This window comes from Zonotrichia albicollis, chromosome 1, assembly GCF_047830755.1.
Source record: "Zonotrichia albicollis isolate bZonAlb1 chromosome 1, bZonAlb1.hap1, whole genome shotgun sequence".
Lineage (NCBI taxonomy): Eukaryota > Metazoa > Chordata > Aves > Passeriformes > Passerellidae > Zonotrichia > Zonotrichia albicollis.
This window is the reverse complement of record NC_133819.1, coordinates 113,515,789-113,527,933: the sequence shown is the minus strand read 5'-3', so window position 1 is coordinate 113,527,933 and position 12,145 is coordinate 113,515,789.

Below are 12,145 nucleotides of genomic sequence, written 5' to 3'. Positions count from 1 at the left end.
CAGAATTCTGTATTTCTTCCTGTCAGTTTCCCCTACAGAGCTTAATTTTTTTATTTCTGGTTAAGAGTTGCTGATGATCCTTTCACACATTTATCCTCGTTTTCTATTTATACATAGATAGTTATGATACATTGACCTATGCAGAAATGCTTGTTGTTTTATTTTGCTGCTTACTTTTGTTTATCTTTCAGAGAAGAAAAAGTTTTAGAATATCTAGATACTAATGAAAGTATTAAAAGCTATTATTATAGTCTTATTCTGTTTAGATAGCATTTTGATTTTCTAGTTGCACAGTCAAGTCCAAAAGTACCAATAAAGAATATTCCCTAAAAGGCTCGCAATCTATTCTACCCTTGGTAAATTTTTGTTTCATTTTGATAAATACATAAAAATTACAAAACAAAATTCTTGTTGAAAAAAAAAGTTTGGTTGTTTTTTTATGAAGCAAGATATAAAATATCTGACATAACAGGAGGAAAGCTTGACCACTTGTATGTTTAATTTCCATTGCCTGCAGTATATTGTTATATATGTTTCCAAGACAGAATTATCTGGGAGGCAATAACTTAAGAAATGTTTGGATCTGGATGGAGAAAACCCTGAACTAGTTCTGCTGAATATTGGCTTTAGTTCTACTGTTTTCCCTTATTGTTATTAGTCCTAAGAAGTGGACTTTAAGGTCCAATGAGATTCTCATAAAATCTTCCTATTAGACAGGCTTCAAATACACTTCAAGCTAGAAGAGTTAAGAGCATTTACTACATATTTTGTTGAAAGGTGTTAAGTTGGTTTTAAAACAATACCACCCACACAAATAGCTAGAAAATATCAAACTTCATGCTGTGTTACATACTTCATTGCTGGCATACTACAGAAAGATAAAATGCATTCATTATCTTACCATGACACTGAACCAATCCATTTATTTTGTACTGTTACAATTTTAAGCAGGAAAGTCTCCTTTAATAACATAAAAAATAAGTCCAAGTTAAGACAAGAATCCTTATGGCAACGAATTTATATATTTGCTCCATGAACATGATACATTTTGACAATAACATATTACAAGAATTACTAATTAGTCACTGCTTTAAAATTAAATACAAATAAAAAATTAAATACAGACAAATATCCAATCACTATAAGGACTAACACATCAAAATGTCTCATCAACATTTAAGGAATGTTGAGTGTGTAGAGTATTTGAAAGTAGCTAATGAAATTTAAAAGTGTGTATTTCCATACTCCTAAATATTAGATAACCCTTCAAGTCTCCAAAGTAACATTCAATCCACAGCTCTGGTTTACAGTTTCTTCTTTCTCATTACATATTTTTAGGTGTTATTTGTTTGTATTCCAGTTTTGTTACAGCTATTTTTGTCAGCTATAGAGAAGAATAGATCATTTGTGCCAGAGTTCCTTTTGAAAGTGCAAGCTTCTCATGAGAACTTCATAGCATGTAGCCAGGCATATTTATGAAAAGAAAACCACACTTTTTTCTGGTTTTGTGTAAAGAAAAAGTAATAATGTCACACTTAGTTTTCAGTTGAATTTATTTTTCAGATGTCCTTGCCCATTTTTACTTGGAATCTCACTTGACAGTTCTATAATTAACATTTACTACTGGAAACCTCAGGGTTTTCTCTCCTTTGCCTTTGGGGTCTTGCCTTTCCTAGCATTTTGCAAGAGTATTCTCCTTCTAATTCATAGATCAAAGTTACCAGGATGGTGCACAATGAGACCCAGGCACTTCTGTGGAGGTTTCTGGGTAAGAGCCCACCCACACACACTGCACTAAACAAACTTCCCCATGCAGTTTGGTAACCTTCAAAAATCCAACAGCAAAGCCAACAGCAAAACCAGCTCTGCTTGAAATTCTGCTGTGTTTTATTGCCACTTCAGCATTGACTGCATATTTGGAAATGGTTTTTGTCATCATTAATGTTTTGGGGTTTTTCTAATTGTTTCTTCCCTTCGCTTAACCTCACAAATGTGTTTCTTCTTATTACAGTTGTAACACAGGTAACTAAAGAGTAGCCCAAAGTTAGTTAAAGCCACAAGAAAAAATACAGAAGACCTAAAGGAGAGTTAGATGTTTGGACATTCATATAAAGCATGATGATCATCATATTGTTGCTGCAAATATTAATCCACGGTAAATTAATTTATATTTTGGGTAGTTTGCTAACTACACATGAACCTAAAACTCTCATAATGAAATCCCATAATGAAATCTTGCCAATCAGCTTGAAGTGGTTTTGTCCTTCTCACATGCATGCTTCTTCTAGATATCAATAAGATCATCATATGTATAATCAAAAAAAGTGACTTTGTGAAGAAATGTTAAAAATATTTTCTTTCTCTGGAGGGGATTAATAATTTTTATGTTCAATTATTTTTCAGCACTTGTAAATAAAAATTTCCAATAGACTTAAAAGACTGCATAGGAGCACTCATTTTGCCATAACAAATTACTATTTAATCCAAAAATAAGAGAGTTTGTTATGAGTGGCTGGGCCAATAGACATAAATTTTAATGATAGATAGATAAAAGCAGGCAGAGTGCAGTATCATTTTTAATACAGTAACACAGGCATTCCCTTGCATAACAGCTATCATTATGTAATTTCCAGTGGCAATGTAATTTATCTACTGTAATTTGCAGTCACGTTTAAAACTAAATGTGATTAATATTTATGCAGCCGAATTTTTTTTCCAAAAGCAGATTTTATTTTTTTTAAATTGACCTTGTTCCTCAAATTAATTTTTTTCCTTTCATCTTTCTGCTTAATAAATCAAGGAGAATATATACATGATGATTAATGTTAATAACTGCTCTGCAATAATATTGTGATGTACTGCATTATATGTCCTATTGGAATTAAATCTAAACTCTTTTACCTTTTATTAATTGAAGAGTGGTAGTAAAAAATCATACTATGTATGCCAAAAGAGTAGCAGAGACACATGCAAAATGTGCTTCAGCTTTTTGTACATTCTCTTAATTTATAAAAGGACTTACACATTAATTTTCTTATAATTTTTCTATTTAATTTCCAATTTGCATGCAAATTGAAATGTTTTAAACTGCAATATATTTAGATGTGCATCTTCATTTCTGTAATTTTCCTCTTCATTCCTTCCATGTCAATAAAAATTCTTGCTGATGAGATTGTTTTAGCAACTTGCATGAAGAAGTTTATTGTAATTTTCCTGTTTTGTAAAAAGCTATGTAGATTATCTTTGAACACAGAGCCATCCTTTCACTGTTAAGAATCCACATGCTCTTGTGGCTCCTCAGTAAACAATATTGAAAAGGTGTGATTTTATTAAACTAAATCTGGAAAGTTTTGAAATTCTGAGAAAAACAAAGACATTTTTCTTTTTGCACTAGCAAGGGATCAACCTCTTCTCAACTGATAATCCTATTTTTTTATTAATTAAAGACATGCAGAAACATTAAAACTCACAAAACTTTCAAAATTGAAAACGAAATTGTTAAAAACCTAATTGGTTTATTAACTGGACTAGGCTTCAATAATTTTTATTCTATTAGAACCTGAGAGCTCCATTTCCTAAGACAGCTGTCTCTTTTTTTTTTCTCCCCTTATTTTCCTGTACTTCAAGAAAGTATCTTTCGAATGCTTTTCATTAATTTTAAATATGTCTCCTCCTCTTTCTGGTGGAACAAAGACTTACAGAGAAAATATGTTGGAAAGTGATAAAGTATTATTTACTGCCCAGTCAACTATATAAGCACTAGAGAGAATGGAATTTATTTATCCCCCAAGAAGATAGAATGTGTAAGAAAGCAGGACAAACTGAAAATTTTATTTTCAAAAATGAAACTGAAATTAGGCAAGAACAGCTAGATTCCCCACTGCCCAGATAAAGCTACTGTTCAAAGCTATCAGTACAGAATAGGCTTGATACTGAGACTTGGTGGGTAATGGAAAAAGAAAAAAGAAAGGGAAAAAATATAGATATGCTAAGATTATTTAAATCAACATGAAGTATGTTACTGGAGAAGAACAGTAATATTCTGTTTCCCACCACCTAGAAGAAAATTAAGTGTGAATAACAGTTCAAATTTGCAAAGACTGACTGTAATGGATGACACTGAGTGAAAAATTGTGAACCACTGAGGACTGGAATAATTGTGGTTTTGCCAATGAAAAATAGAAAAGAACATCCCCAGAAATGGTGCAGAAAGCAGAACTTAAGTCCACTTCCTGTTACCCTTGAAAGTCCATTGTCTCGATGCACAATTTATGTATTCCAATCTAACTTGTTTTAATTCAAAAACTATGGCTCCTTCCTAGGCAACTGCTCCAAAAAACTATAAAGTCAAGTCTGCTCACTTTCTCTCAGGTTTCAAATGAATCATAGAATTATTAAGGTTGGAAAAGACCTCCAAAACTATTAACTCCAACTGTTGACATAATTCCACCATGACACTGAAAACATATCACTCATTTCTTGAACACATCCAGGGACGGTGACTCCACCACTGCCTTGGACAGCCTTTTCCAATGTTTAACCATGCTTTCAGTGAAAATTGTTTTTCTAATATCCATCCTGAACCTCATCTGGCACAACTTGAAGCTGTTTGCCCTTGTGCTATTGCTAGCTGCCTGGGAGAAGAGACCAAGAACATTTGAGACAAAAATATACATCTGAACTGCTCAGTACCTTGGTGCAACCTAGCTGCCTGCTCCTAGAAACCAGCACACTTAGGAGACAGCTTCTAAGCACCAGAGTTGGAGACAAACCTCCAGGAATAAGTTCTACTGAGCAGATTTGGAGAAGTATATTTTGGGTGCAAGAAGCAACACTGGCTATTGGGTACCACTCATACATTTACACCCTATTTGAGATTCAGTACAGGATTCTGCAGTTTGCCTCTGAAACTACACCAGGGTGGGTTTTCTTCAAATAATGTGCCTGTACAAATTGTAACCCAAATATCTGTACTGCACTGTGCTGGGAGAATTTGGATTTTCATTTTAAAAATAGTGTGTTTTTTGAAATGCATGACACCACCTACAGTAAGAATAATCTAAAATCACATACTGTTATTTAAGGCAATGCTAAGAATATTGCTTTCATCAGAAAGACTAGGAGAAAGCGAGTCTCAGACAAAAAAAAAAGTTACAGGAAAATGAGCACAAGGTTTTTTGGAAAGTATCAATAATAACAGCTACAGCAGCAAGACAGTGACAGAGACAGTTTGAACATATGTCATAGTTTACTTACATAAGTAAAACATATTTTTATCATTGTGTCTAGGCTGAGATTATTTCCTCTAAAAAATTTTATTTTACAAAGATTTTCAGTGTGCCCAGTGTGGGAGGTAAGGAGGTGGAATAGAGTTTCAAGAGTTTTGCTAAGGAAATCCATAATTTGGAGTACTTCCCAGTGCAGGAATAGCATCCTTGGTTTTTTTTTTTTTTGTTTTTTTCCCCTTCACTAGACAAGAATGATAACAGCAGCATTCACAGTGGATAGGAAAGCCTGTGGAGAGACTGAGTTCACTAATGAGGTAAGTGGAAAAAGAAAGGAGGGGGTTCTTGGAAGTAGGGAAGGGCCCCTAGATTAGATAATAACTGAATGAGGTAGGTGTTTTCTTTCAAGCACTCTAGGAGGAAGAGAGACACTTTGAGGGATGAAAGAAGCAGAAAGGGATACTGGTGCTAGAAGATGAAAGAAAAGCAGAAATATTTCATCTTCTCTCTAAGTAAAGGGAATTTTTCAGAGAGAGAAATATAGCACATAGTGTGCTATCCTTTCAGTGCTCCCAGAGGAAAAAGGGTAAGTAGATTAAGGAAGTGAGGGTCATAATACAGATCATCTCTTGCTGATCCATAAGGTCAGCTTTTAAAAGTGTTTTAACCACAGAGACCTGTGGAAAAGAGGCAGCTGAGATTTGAACATTCAGTTGTTACTTTGGCATTCCAGAAGCACAGCCATGGCTCCTCCAGCTCCCTTCTCCTGTCCATCCTGGGCTACTCTCCTCCTTTCTGGTTAGAGGGTGGGAGCATACTAGCATTTTCCTCAGCATGAAAACAGAGCTCTCTGCACTGTGCACATGACAAAAGTGCCATTTTCTTGGCTCGCTGTGGTTGCAGTCACCGAATATTTAAAGTTAGACAGCACCTCTGGAGACTGCCCACTGCAATCCACTGCTCAAAGCAGTGGCAGCACCCACAGCTGTAGGATTCCCGGTCAGATTTTTAATGTCCTCAAGGATGAAGACCTCGCCACTTCTCTGAATAACCTGTTCCACTGTTTGATCAGTCTTAGAGGCTGTGATTCTGTCTCCCTCAGTACTCCTTCAGATATCTCCAGTGTCCTGCTGCAGGAAAAGATTTTTTACAAAAGACACTGTGCCGAGTTCTTTAAAAGGACTTACCACAAACATATTATTTATAGCCTTTATTCTATCACTGACATAAAAAGATGCATAAATAAATAAAATTTTAAAAAAGAAAAGAAAATCATCCTTCCAACAGCGAACAGATATTCATGAAGATCATTTAAAGGCAGAAGCTAAAAGAAAAAACTAACAGTGAAAACAAATACAAAATATATGGAAGAACAATATAACAGAGAATTCAAATTATCTTCATATCCATTAGTACATAGTGCTTAGAATATGCATATAGAAAAACTAAATTATGCTACTCAGCTCCTAGTGTACTTGTATGATGGACTGCAAGTATCTAGAATTCCAGCTAGTGTATTTCTCCAATCTGATAGAGTTCAAATATAAATTTTAGCTCTTGACTAAGGAAGAAATATGTAATTGTCTTCTCAAACACATTTTCACTTTGAAATCGTAGGATGAATTCAGATGAAATTTTTTTTCACATTTATAGGAAAAAAACTACTATAAATGGTCAGGAAAGAAGATAAAAGAGATTAAAATACACAGAAAGAATATTAACTTACTTTTTTCTACTATACTTATAATATTAATTTAAAAGAAATCTCAAAAGAGTTTTTCCACATAACTGTTTCAGTGAGTTCTTATTATCTAAGTAGTCAGACATGACTTTATCCCTGAACTCACATCGCATTTTCCGAAACTTAGTAAAATTCACAGTTATGAATTTTATTGCACACTTCTGTACTACACCTAAGTACCAGTTTATACATTCCATTTTGTGCAGCACACTTTGCAGCCCTCTGAACCTTGTTTAACACATTAAACTGTTCACAGCCAGGCAGTGCTTTTGTCTTACTGAGCAGACGTGCAGCAATAATGAGGTTCAACAACAGCACACAAATGCCAGATGACCACTTGACCTGAGACTCGACAGCCACAGGGAAAGGGAAGCTCTGCATGGTGGCATTTTATGTATGTGTGACCCAGTCTCTTCTTCTGAAAATCAGGGATTGCATTCTAGAAGGACGGAAGTAATACAAGAGAGTAGGAAAAGAGGTTTTCTTTTAAAAGCAAACTTTGGTGTAAGAAAAGATCAAAAGATAATTGCAATATTTTTAAAAGACATATTTAGATACAAGTGTGTAGGGAAAGAAGAAAATTATCAAACATTCCAGGGACAACCAAGGACTTAGAAATAACCTGAATACTGGATATTGGCATGCCAAAGGAAATTTGTAGTAGTTAAACGTTTTTTTTAATCTCAAATCAGGAATTAATAAAAGAGGCTAAAAATGTGTAGAATTTAAATGAGGTCTCATCTGATGCATGTGGGTACTACCTTCCCAGAAAATCTATGTCTAAAAACAGATTAAGACATCATTTACTCTCATGAAGCAAGACAGCAGACAAGACAAAAAGCCCCCACACCTTTTATTGTATATACACACAGAGATATATATTTATATATACATATATCTCCATGTATGTGTGTATATATAAATATATGCATACATGTCTATGTGCACACACAGGTAGACTACCAGCTTGAAATATTCCATTATGGAAAATTTCATAATTAGTATTTTGAACAACATTTTTATTTTCTTCTGAAAAAGCTCTTTAGAGTTAAAACTGTTGTCAATTAAAACATATAATACACATAAAGGTAAAATAGTATATGCATTCAAGACACAAATAGTTGATAGAAGATATGTAGAAGGAAACTAATTATTTTAAAACTGAAAAAGGAGTTTTTCATCCCCAGCCTACTCAAGAAATGCATGTACCAGTGCAGAAATCCCCATCTAGGTCAAGCCACTATCAGCAAAAGTGCTTTACTGGCAGTGGAGTTCCTAGTAATTATCCAATGAAAATAACATATATCAGCAAAAGCATTTTACTCCTTAAATTACATAAACTAAGGGCTTTTTCTTCTAGCATGACATAAATTTTCCCTGAGTAGAGAAATTAATGATGATAGTTTCCTAAGAATATGTGTATTCTATTCCCTAAACAAAAAAAACTTCAAAACCACAACAAATTCAGTAAGTAGGCTTTAAGTTTCCTTAGATTAATATTTTAATGTTGAAGAAAAAAATGCAACATACTAAATATCTAAGCAAAATATTTCCAAAATATCACCTGTCATATGAGAAAGCAGATAATTCTTCCTTATTTTCCTCTAGCAAAGGTACAACAGCTAATAGCAGAAATTTCAAGTATATTAACAGTTACTTATAACATCCTCATGAAATTGAATTTTAGAGTTCTCTACGTGAACTGTAGGAGACTTAAACATTTTTCTTAGCAGCCACTGAATCTCTTTGTGGGGCAAATGCAAAATATTTAAATCAGGTTCAGAATGTCAAAAAACTTATGATGCAGACTTCAGATCTTGTTTTGACTTCATTCCATAAGAGCTGTCAACCAACTCTTCAGGGAAAATGGTGTGGCTACTGTGCCCTTGTTCACCTTGTCTTTCCCATATCATATGTTTGATTATTAATCACACCTATGTTCCCATGGTAATTGCTATTCTAACCTTCTGTATTTACACTGCAATCTTGTTCCTATTTTTTCTCTTCTCTTTACTTTGAAGTCTGATACTGCTACTCATGCTTGCATCACAAGATAAAGATAATTTTTTTTTAATCCTTATTCATCTATTTTTACCACATCAGTGTGCTACTTGCAGTATTCCTCATTTCTTTCCACAAACAATTCTATATATGCAGTCTGGTGCCAGTTTATCAACCAATCTCAAATGAGGAGATCCAGATGATTCCTAGTAAATTAGATGCAAAAGAGACACACAATCAATTGAAAAAATATATTTTTAACAGAACAAAGCAAAAATTTTAAAAACATAGCTAATTTTCTCTTGAATATAGATCATGAACCAACCCAACAACATAATCACAATACTTTCTTACAGGAACCTGCCTTACAGAATCATAGAATCAGAGAATCACTAAGCTGGAAGAGAACTTCAATATCATTAAGGCCAACCCATGCCATAACACCTCAAATAGAACATGGCACTGAGTGCCACATTCAGTCTTTTTTTAAACACTTCTAGGGATGGTGATTCCACCACCTCCCCAGGCAGACAATTCCAACATTTTATCACGTTGCCTTTCTTTTTCATCTCTCCAGAAATCTCAATAAAAACATCATGCTTAAAAAGAAATACTATATAGAATATTTAAGGTTGATTAACTTAAATTAGTCCTCAGTAATGATAAAGAGAGTTATAATGGAAGGTGTTATAATGAACATGAATGGGATAACTCCTATTGCTGTTAAATTTAACTAACTGGTCAGCACTTCTAAATTGAGTTATAATGACAAAGAGCTTTTTTATGGTATTAATAACACTGAGAGCACTCAATCAATTAAAAGAACTGGGAAGAGCTGAAGTAGATGTATTCCACTACAACCTAGTGAAGGAGCCATTTTAGAAGGATCGCACATGGATAAAATGAGGAAAAAAATCTGTTCTTCAAAGAGTGAAAATGAGAGCTGAAATGCATCTGTGTGAAAACATTCAAGCAGGTGACACTCAGTAAGAGCAGAATAATATCGATTCTTTAGTAAACACTGTGAGCACTTCTATCCTTTTTTCAGTGTGATTCCACAGGTGCCCACCTCCTGCCTGAATAACAGCGGGAGCAACAATCACTAAAGAAGCTGTTATTACCATCACAGTTCTGTTAACCCTCAGTTAATAAACTAGATTAAAATTACTTTCCATAGCTTCAACAGTAAATAACTGAAGATCCAGTTTACCAGACAGATAACTCCTCCAAAACCAGACCCTTGACGTAGACAAGAAGAGACGACACAAATCTGTCCCTTGATCAGAGCATTTATTAAATTGTTCAAATACCTATGGCTAAGAATGACAAATTTGGTTGAATAAGCATAGTCTTAGTTTTGTAAATTGTAATTCTACTGATTTTTAAATCTTTCAAAATACCAGGGTGCTTGTTCTGCCTGATTGCCCTGTTTCCTTCTACATTGCTTTTCCTGCTTGTATAATATAGAACTGTAAAAAACCCACATTTCTCCTTATATACTTTGCTGCCTTCCATTGCAAAAGATTTGGACTAGTTGTAATGTTATGAACTGAAAGGTTTGTCCTTTCTTTGATTTCTGTCATATTAAACAAAATATTATTCAGCAGAAATAAACAGCTAGAATTTAACTACACAAGTATCCATATTTAAAAAATTTTGGCTGTTAGGTACCTCCCACTTCACGTATTGAAAAAAGCAGTAGGCTATCTAACCTGAATCTGCTTACAGATAAAAAGAGGACAGCTGCTTTCAGTCAATAAAGCATAGAGTGTTTTTTCATCCAAATATTAGGGGGAATCATCACCTCCTTGGCTCACACTTTTGCACCACAGCTCTGATCATCAGAGATACCAGACAGCAGCTGGCCCAAGCTCGACATTGCTGTTGGCAGCATTGGAATGCTTCAATGATTTTAGATCTCTCTTTCCACAATAATCCATTAGAGTTCAAGTTTGTTGCGACTCCAAGGTGTATCTTGAAGCTCATATTTCTTATCTAGGGGCACCAAATAAAATGAAGCTTCCCATTTCTAACCTAGGCTCTTAGACAAGACTTGAAGGCAAGCTGATTGTTTCTGTCATCACAGAGAAGCCAGTGATGGTGTCAGATATCTGTGAAGCTTTATTTCTGCTAAGATAGTGCACAGTGCTGCTTTTCCTGAAAATACACAAAACTCCCAATAAACTGAAGGCAATTTACTTCCTTATAATTCTTGCTTACAGTACTTTTCCAAATAGGTAGTTATAAAAAGACAGAAAAATTATTTGATATATGTGTTCCCTTCGTCTGATTTATGGCAATTTGGAAACAAAAAGGAAAATGTATTGGCATGATTACCCTATAATAAGCACCATAGATTTCACACACAATGCAGCACCACTACTACAATATACTACATGCATGTTGTAGTATACATCATGCATGTAGTATGTTCATTGAACTGACAGGTTAGAATACCTAGGTTAGAATGTAATAAATTTCATGTAATTAATTTACATCTTTTCCCTCTTCTACCTTTTCTTCTGTTTCATTGAGACGATTTCCTCAAACCTTTCAGAGAAAACAGAACCTATTTAAATGTATATATTTTTTGTATATTTGATGCACATTTTTATCCAATGACATTGTGTTTGGACATACCTGACGATTTCTAAATACATGCTTCCAAACAATGTGTCTTTTCCATCACTGCTGGACTGAAATAAAAAGTAGTCACAACACTATGCAATTAGTCAACATTTTACTAATATTTAGCTTTTTTGCAGTAATATGCTCTTTCTCTATTAGCTAGCTGATCATATATTTCAACCATTTTAACTGTACTTACTCTCCACAGTAAATGACAGATAATAGCAGTTCAGGATAATGCAGTTAAAATGTCAAACTTGCAGCTGCTCATGAAAGGAATAGATTCATTAGTTACACTCCTGAAGACTTTATCTGACTCACGTTATCACATCAAGGGAAGGAAAATAAAATTGGTTATATAACATGGATTCTTCCACTTACAGCCATAGTATTCTAAGAAATATACTGAAGAAATAATGACTCTATTATTTGATTAGCTACTACTTAATATGCTGTGGAGATAAAGCAAGTGAGGCTTTCACTGAATCGTCTGCCAGAAAAGAGGAAGAGCATCTTTGATTATAGGCTTGCCAAGTTGTGAATAGACTTT